Source organism: Procambarus clarkii, chromosome 22, assembly GCF_040958095.1.
Source record: "Procambarus clarkii isolate CNS0578487 chromosome 22, FALCON_Pclarkii_2.0, whole genome shotgun sequence".
NCBI lineage: Eukaryota > Metazoa > Arthropoda > Malacostraca > Decapoda > Cambaridae > Procambarus > Procambarus clarkii.
In genome coordinates, this window is record NC_091171.1 from 19,916,895 (window position 1) to 19,925,662 (window position 8,768).

Below are 8,768 nucleotides of genomic sequence, written 5' to 3' on the forward strand. Positions count from 1 at the left end.
TGAGCTTGTTCTGCCCGCCAGGCTTACTTGCATATCTCAGGGCCATGTACTAAAACTTTAGATACAGTAATATAATTATAGCATTCTCTCGTAACTTTATCACCAATATGTGTGCAATAAATCTTGAGACTAGTACACAAGAAGTGTAAATTACTTGGGCTATAAAACACTGAGGTTAGTTCCTGAAACCATTGTGACTGTAACCTCCATGTTAGTTAAGCTAGACTAGCCAAACCGTGAAAACACTGTTTGTGTTAGCGAGCTCTGTAACCATCTTATCACTGCTCTAACTTGCCTAACTACTGTAATGGAGTTCAGCCCTATTTTAACCTATATCCCGCTTATAAGTCATATCACCCTGATTTGTATATACATTAAAGCATGGGGAAGAGATTTTATACATTTAAGGAGAAGCCTGAGATGTCGGTTGATGACAATTATGATTTGTTAGTTTTGAAAATGGCTTTAGGCTTTTTCTGCCAGGAAAAGTTGGCGGAGGGGATCCTCAAAGAAGGAGTGCTTTGCCGCCGAAGGGGGCGGGGCTACAATGCATACCTTGTGATAATGAGGCTACCTTGAGGTGATTTTGGGGCTTAGTGTCCTCGCGGCCCGGTCGTCGACCAGGCCTCCCGACCTAGCAGTGGAGGTGCTAGGATTTAAAGCTTGGAAATGTTTGTGGTATTAAGGAAAGGGAGAAGATTTGGGTAGAGGACAGCAAAACATCGCATGAGCAAATGGCATGTCAGAGAAGTGGGATAGGCGTAAGACCTGGAGTCTTCCCTCGGGAAAGATAAATAGTCTCGATGTTTCAGGTTAAGGATGACCTGTTCAAATCTAGAATGTATACAGCACAAGAAAAGGCAAGGTTGGCGTCCCGTAATTGATGCAGTGAGCGTGAGAAGATGAGCAATCCTACTTAGAATGACCGGGTTCGCCACACAAAAGGTACAAGTACACCTCGAGGTTCCATGTCCATATTTCCAGCACTTACTGCAGAGGCGATGAGAGGGAATGTGCTCGTGTATGGTGTTTCAGGCACCAGCAAGAATGACTGAATATGGCAGGTCTCGACTACCGCAAGTGAGCTCAGCATAGAGGGCGTCGCGTACAGGCATCAACCCTCTGAATGTCCTTCGGCTTCCAGGATGCACATTTTTGAAGACCGGAACTGGAATCTCACCCGATACTTGACAGGACAGTTAGACAGTCAACTGCAACATTGTTAGGAGCCTCAACAATAAGCAACATGTGAATCTATGGATTCAAAAACGTTTTTATGTACATGTAATCCATCAGTGGCAGAAGGGTGGAACCGTCCACCCTTCCATCCATCCATCAGTGGCAGTGTGGGAGTCGCGCCAGCCGTCTGCTGATTGGTCAGAAGGGAAGGCGGTGTGGCATTGTTGACCAATGGCATGGTGCCTCAGGCGTGACGTAGCAGGTCGGCAGGCGTCCGCGGCTCAAGGCGGGAAGTGAGCGCCAGAGCTTCCCCTGTGATATAACCGAGCGGAGGTGCGCTCGAGAGCTCTCTAGCCTGGGAGTCGAAGAGGCCTTAAGAAGAGGTTATTTAGCATCAGTTACTAGTGAAAACGACGAGGAGGGCTTGTAATCTCCTAGGGGAGCATCGTGAGGCAGAGCTCTGCTGGTGGAAGAGGGCACCAGAAGCCAGAGGCCGACAAGACCTGTGATCGTTTGAGAGTGGCACTGGGAGGAGCTGTGTATCAGTTTCTGCGGGCCGCAAGGAACTGACCTGTTGGCCAATGAGTTATTATTTAGTAAACGTTCATATTTTTATACTAGCGTATTTGAGTTCTCTCCTCCATTTTCTCTATGATTATAGTGAGTGAGTTGTTGCACCTTTCGGAACACCTGTTGCACCTTTATCTATGCTGGATAATTTATAATGCCACCACTGAATAAAGTGTAAAGCTGTGTGTACCAGTGGGCTCAGCTGGCGACCTTGTGGGCTATACCTTATGTTGGAGTGATTTATGTTGGGCAAGCTCGATGGAGGCAACCGAGCTTCCGTGTCAACCGACACAGTAGAAAAGGAAGCCGAGGAGGATCAAGTTTACTTCACTTGCTTCGGGCTCAAGGCTGGGTTACAAAAAGGGGATTCTACCCGTAGTGAACTGAGGTGTCTCCCCCACCCTTCCCCCGTGGTGATCAGTGGCACCCAGTGGAAGTAGGAGGGGAAGCAAAGACCCGCAACACTACACGGATATTGGGGTTTTGTTCCCGACCCTATTATGTGTCTGTAAAATTTTTCATATTCCACTCAAAGAAGGAATATGAGGTCCACTACCACTCAAAGGATGAGTATGGGGTAACCTACCGCTGGGCCCACTACCGCTGGTTATGGGATCCACAGCCACTCACAGGATGGGTATGGCATCCACAACTAGCCACAGGATGGGTATGGGATCCACAGCCACTCACAGGATGGGTATGGTATCCACAACTAACCACAGGATGGGTATGGGATCCACAGCCACTCACAGGATGGGTATGGGATCTACAGCCACTCACAGGATGGGTATGGTATCCACAACTAGCCACAGGATGTGTCGGAAAATCCGACACCATTTAATAATAATATCATACAGACAGATAATAATTGCTGCTGTATTGTATAAACAAGTTACCCATAGAAAACGTAACTTGTAGTGGAATTACCGTCTATAGAAAACGGGATATCATTCCACATACTATTATAAATCACCACCTATTATGGTGGGATTTATTCTTAAATACATTAGTCTTTGGACTTTACCGTCATAAAAACATCTCATATAAATTAACTTAATTATCAGAATTAAAATAGAGTAAATGTGACCCTTCTATCACTTACTGTCATCTGGACAATGTAAGCCAGGCGTCAGGGAGGAGGCAGTGGTCAGCCATTGTTTATACTGAGACCAGAGGCGCACGGGAGCAAATGCGGCTCCTGTTAATTTTACTTGGACGAAGTGTTATGGAAACCAAAGGTGTACCATCATCAACACGCTGTCAACAAATTCAAGTTAAGTGTTCTACCGAAACCCATTTATCTATCATTAGTGGCCATTAATGTCATTGGATAGGGTGACCCTGTTAGAGCATAAGATCGCCTCATACTAAAGGTAATTAAGCCAGGTCTTCATTGTTCCATGTACAGTGTTTTCTCTGATACAGCTGTCATATATTAGGATTCTGGCTTTACTGCTAGCGCCCTTTTGACAGGTCAAGACGAGGAAACATGCTTTGTGTATCAGTTACCAGGGTGATGGAAGCTACCTCAAAGAGGGAAAATGTGGTGTCTACATCCTGGTTATACCTGGTGGACTAAGACCTGCTGTACTATAAGATAAGGAACCTCTTCAATGTATGTAGTCTATTACTGTAGTTTGATTGGCTGCATATATATAAATTTAATAACCCCCCTAATGTGTAGAGGATCGATTTGTGAGATTATTGCAGAAATACAGTCCACTTATCATTATACAAATTGCTATCGAAGTATATAAATTAACGTAAATATAAATTCTATATAAATTCATATAAATTAAATAAATATAAATCTCACAGGTCGGTTCCCACATTATTTGGTCCTTCGAAACCGAATTATTTGGACCTTCGGAACCGGATTATTCGGTCCTTTGAACCCACATTTGGTCATCTTAGTACCGGATGAACCAGTTAACCAGTGGATTCATTAAATATACTAGTGCAGTGTGATTTATACAAAGGCCAGCAGTCAAAGACGGCGGCGTTGCCTCGAGCGAGTTCACGAGCCCCGCTCAGTTCAGATCAGCCTCGTCAGCGGTTTCATGCACACCCACAGATTTGGTGGCGTGTTATTCTGTGAAATGACAGAGCTAATATTGAAGCCAGCCAAATTAGTGGCTGTGGTTTCGCGAGATTGTTCACGGATTTCGTGGTGTTAAATTTCGCGAGAGATTATCCACGAATTTTGTGAAGTTTATTTCGCGAGGTCACTAATAATATTTAATACTTCTTGATAATATTAGAAGTTTCATAGAGGCTAATTAAGAGGCTATTATCAATAATTGTGTATATTATTTCTCCAAAATAGAGAATTATTTAATATATATTGCACTAGTGATCACAGTATAATATTTACTAATTGCCAACCCACAACAGGGTAGGATATTACCACCAATGACTAGTTGAACTATTTATTGTTCATCCTAGTCCCATTATTACCATAGTCTAGTGGTACTATATTGAACAACCTAGCACCATTAATGATTGGTAAAGACCCTATTTTGGGTGTAATTTTTATCAACTCGAGTTGAGTTGTGTATATATAATAATTTACTTATGATCATTACACCTTTGAGTGATTAATTAGTGTCTCTACCATCCTAGGGTGATATAGAAGAGCTAACCTAAAGGTACTTCCAATGACACTGGTTTATCACTCAAATCATTAGTGTGTATGATTGTATATATATATAATGTGTATTAATTTTAAGTGCTAACCTCTAGTAGAGGTAGGATTATTGCCTAGTGAGTGCAGAATTTTACCCTAGGCTATCATCAGTACTTGCTCACAATTTATGAGCCAGTGGTGCCCAATTAACAAGTCACCATGACTAATCCACAGAAAGCAAAGCGTGCTTTAATAGCAAGCAAACGTCAACTGACAAGAGATCTCGACCAATATGAACAGTTGTTATATGAGCCTGTAATTAATTATCGTCGGTTGAAAATACCACTGTTACAGATTCAAACCCAATTGCATATATTGAAAGCAAATAGGAAATCTTACCAAAATCAGGTCCACGACGACGACATAGTAGTTGAAGATGTGGAACCATTCCTGTCTGACCTAGCACAATATGAAGAAGAAACTCAAGGCAGGTTGGAACATTTACACAGGATAATTGAATCAGAACAATTAGCAAGTACACCAAATAAAGTAGATAATGTTATGGATGATCTGGATCTTTTTGAGAATAAATGTCAAGCCAGATTAGATCCTTTAATCAACAAAGATAAAGCTTCACCCAGTAAAGCTTCACCCACTACAGCTTCACCCAATATTATACCACCAGAAATTAAGCAGTTCTCAGACAATTTATCCACAGTCTCTGTGGATTCTGAAAACCCAATATCTGAGGCTACTAAGTTAACATGCCTCCAAGCTAGAGGTGAAGTTGAACCAGTAGTAGAAAATGTAAATGAAAATAGCAACAGCACTAATTTCCCAGTCCAGCTTCCTAGGGATAATGCTGGCAATGAGAAAACTGTCATACATCTAGTACTACAATTGCTGGATTTACCTCAACCTGATCAGACTGCTGACTCATTACAATCCTTCAGCATGGAGTTTGAGTCACTACTAAGAACATTCAGTCTTAAGGTTGATATAACTACTAGTGAATGGATGACCAAAGTAGTCCTTTAACGAAAATTGTCCAACGACATACTAGATGAATTATATGCACACCAACATAACACCATCCTGACAGTACAGGACATCACTGAAGGTTTGCATTCCATCATAAACAACGACGTGCAAATGAGAAAGTTAAAGCCTCTTGCAAGCCTTCAGAAATAGAAAATAATAGTCAATTAAAGGGTAAAACAACTACCCCAAATAAACATCAGTCAATTACTCAAACATCAAGTTGCAGAAAATCTGACAATGCAGCAGCATCCTCCAAGCCTACTGTTACTAGTTCACCCAAACCGGTAACTTCCAAACGTGCAGTAGGCTGGGGGACATGTATGTTCTGCAAAAAGAAACATTCAACATACTGTTGTGCTAATTATCCAACCAGACACTCGTATTGAGCGACTCCAGGAATTAGGGAGATGTTCGAGGTGTCTCAAGTCGCACAACATAGACTATTGTGATACCCAATTCAACACCTGTAACAGGTGTAGAAGAGGTAGGCACCATGCAGCACTGTGCAAATATACGAAATTAACGTATTCAAGACCCAAGGTGGAAGATAGCATTCCCACCACAGTACAGTACTGCAAGGTGCAACAAACAAAGAGTGTCCAATCGGCAAAGTCTAAAGGTAATACGACTTTGCCTACTGCCCAAATTACCATCCTGAATAAGAGGGCCAAGGTCCATACCCGTGGGTTGTTTGACCAAGGATCCCAGAGAACATATGTCACTAAAAAGTTGGCAGATGAACTACAATTAAGGCCTGTAGCCCAGATGTCATTCAATATCTCAGGGTTTGTAACAGATGCAGGACCTCAAGTCTACCAGGTGGTACAACCATCAATACGTTTAGGCAGGTATGTCTGTCAAGTACAAGCCATTGTGGTGGACAAAATACCAGTAGACCTACAAGTTCAAGGTCTGAGAGCAACAGCCAAATTCCTGAGAAATAGAGGAATAAAATTGGCAGATAATATTAAGTCTGATCACCTCACCGACTTCGGTCTCCTTGTAGGGACAGACTATTGTCATCGATTCATCGGTAGCCCTACTAAATATCAGGGTATAACCATGTTAAACTCTGCAGGAGGTAAATTACTCTCAGGCCCAGTATCAAGCCTGAGGAGACCTATGCCTGCAGATAAACAATACCAATAGAAATCTAAATTTGTCAGCTGATTATATTTCTCCAGTAGCATTATACTAAGGAGATTACAGCTGACTATACCAACAGAGGTTGATGTTAGTATCATCATTTAAAGCTGAAGATGAGTTCATGAGGCCTCAGTGGCAAATCAGTGAACAGTAGCCAAATCAGCTACAAGTCACTGCGACCAATGTCACTGAACCCACTGCAGTCTCAGAACCATACTTTACTTTAATGATGAGCTATTCAATCTTCTGAATCAATTAACTAAATTAAACTCCAATAAATCTGATGACTGATTTGATACATTTATTATTTAATCAAGATGTATTCCATGGGCCCTCAGTGTTTATATATCAGTGACCAGTTACCTGAGCAAACTTCAAGTTATATCTAATGTCACTGATCTCACTGCAGTCCCTGAATCATACTTGACTGTAGTACTTGATCACATTCAGTCTTCTGAGGTTAAATAATATGTATTTAGGTTTGAATATTAGCCTTTCAAGAGTTGACAGGGAAATGAAATCGCATTAGACTTCTAACCCCTGCAACTCTAGTACGGGACATCCGTCCTGTACGAACAGACGCACAAATGTGTGATTACTAACTACTAACATCAAATTAATCTAATAATTCGAAGGAGGAGTATCGGTGTTTGTTCTAAATAGGACTTCGACCCGTGAGCAGCCCCCTGGGGAATTATGTCGGAAAATCCGACACCATTTAATAATAATATCATACAGACAGATAATAATTGCTGCTGTATTGTATAAACAAGTTACTCATAGAAAACATAACTTGTAGTGGAATTACCGTCTATAGAAAACGGGATATCATTCCACATACTATTATAAATCACCACCTATTATGGTGGGAATTATTCTTAAATACATTAGTCTTTGGACTTTACCATCATAAAAACATCTCATATAAATTAACTTAATTATCAGAATTAAAATAGAGTAAATGTGACCCTTCTATCACTTACTGTCATCTGGACAATGTAAGCCAGGCGTCAGGGAGGAGGCAGTGGTCAGCCATTGTTTATACTGAGACCAGAGGCGCACGGGAGCAAATGCGGCTCCTGTTAATTTTACTTGGACGAAGTGTTATGGAAACCAAAGGTGTACCATCATCAACACGCTGTCAACAAATTCAAGTTAAGTGTTCTACCGAAACCCATTTATCTATCATTAGTGGCCATTAATGTCATTGGATAGGGTGACCCTGTTAGAGCATAAGATCGCCTCACTAATGGTAATTAAGCCAGGTCTTCATTGTTCCATGTACAGTGTTTTCTCTGATACAGCTGTCATATATTAGGATTCTGGCTTTACAGCTAGCGCCCTGTTGACAGGTCAAGATGAGGAAGCATGCTTTGTGCATCAGTTACCAGGGTGATGGAAGCTACCTCAAAGAGGGAAAATGTGGTGTCTACATCCTGGTTATACCTGGTGGACTAAGGCCTGCTGTACTATAAGATAAGGAACCTCTTCAATGTATGTAGTCTATTACTGTAGTTTGACTGGCTGCATATATATAAATTTAATAACCCCCCTAAAGTGTAGAGAATCGATTTGTGAGATTATGAGATTATTGCAGAAATACAGTCCACTTATCATTATACAAATTGCTATCGAAGTATATAAATTAACGTAAATATAAATTCTATATAAATTCATATAAATTAAATAAATATAAATCTCACAGGTCGGTTCCCACAGGATGGGTATGGGGTCCACAGCCACTCACAGGATGGGTATGGGATCCACAACCACTCACAGGATGGGTATGGTATCCACAACTAGCCACAGGATGGGTATGGGATCCACAAACACTCATAGGATGGGTATGGGATCCACAAACACTCACAGGATGGGTATGGAATCCACAACCACTCACAGGATGGGTATGGGATCCACAGCCACTCACAGGATGGGTATGGGGTCCACAACTACTCACAGGATGGGTATGGGATCCACAGCCACTCACAGGATGAGTATGGGATCCACAACCACTCACAGGATGGGTATGGGGTCCACAACCTCTCACAGGATGGGTATGGGATCCACAACCACTCACAGGATGGGTATGGGATCCACAACCACTCACAGGATGGGTATGGGGTCCACAACCACTCACAGGATGGGTGTGGGATCTACAACCACTCACAGGATGGGTATGGGATCCACAACCACTCACAGGATGGGT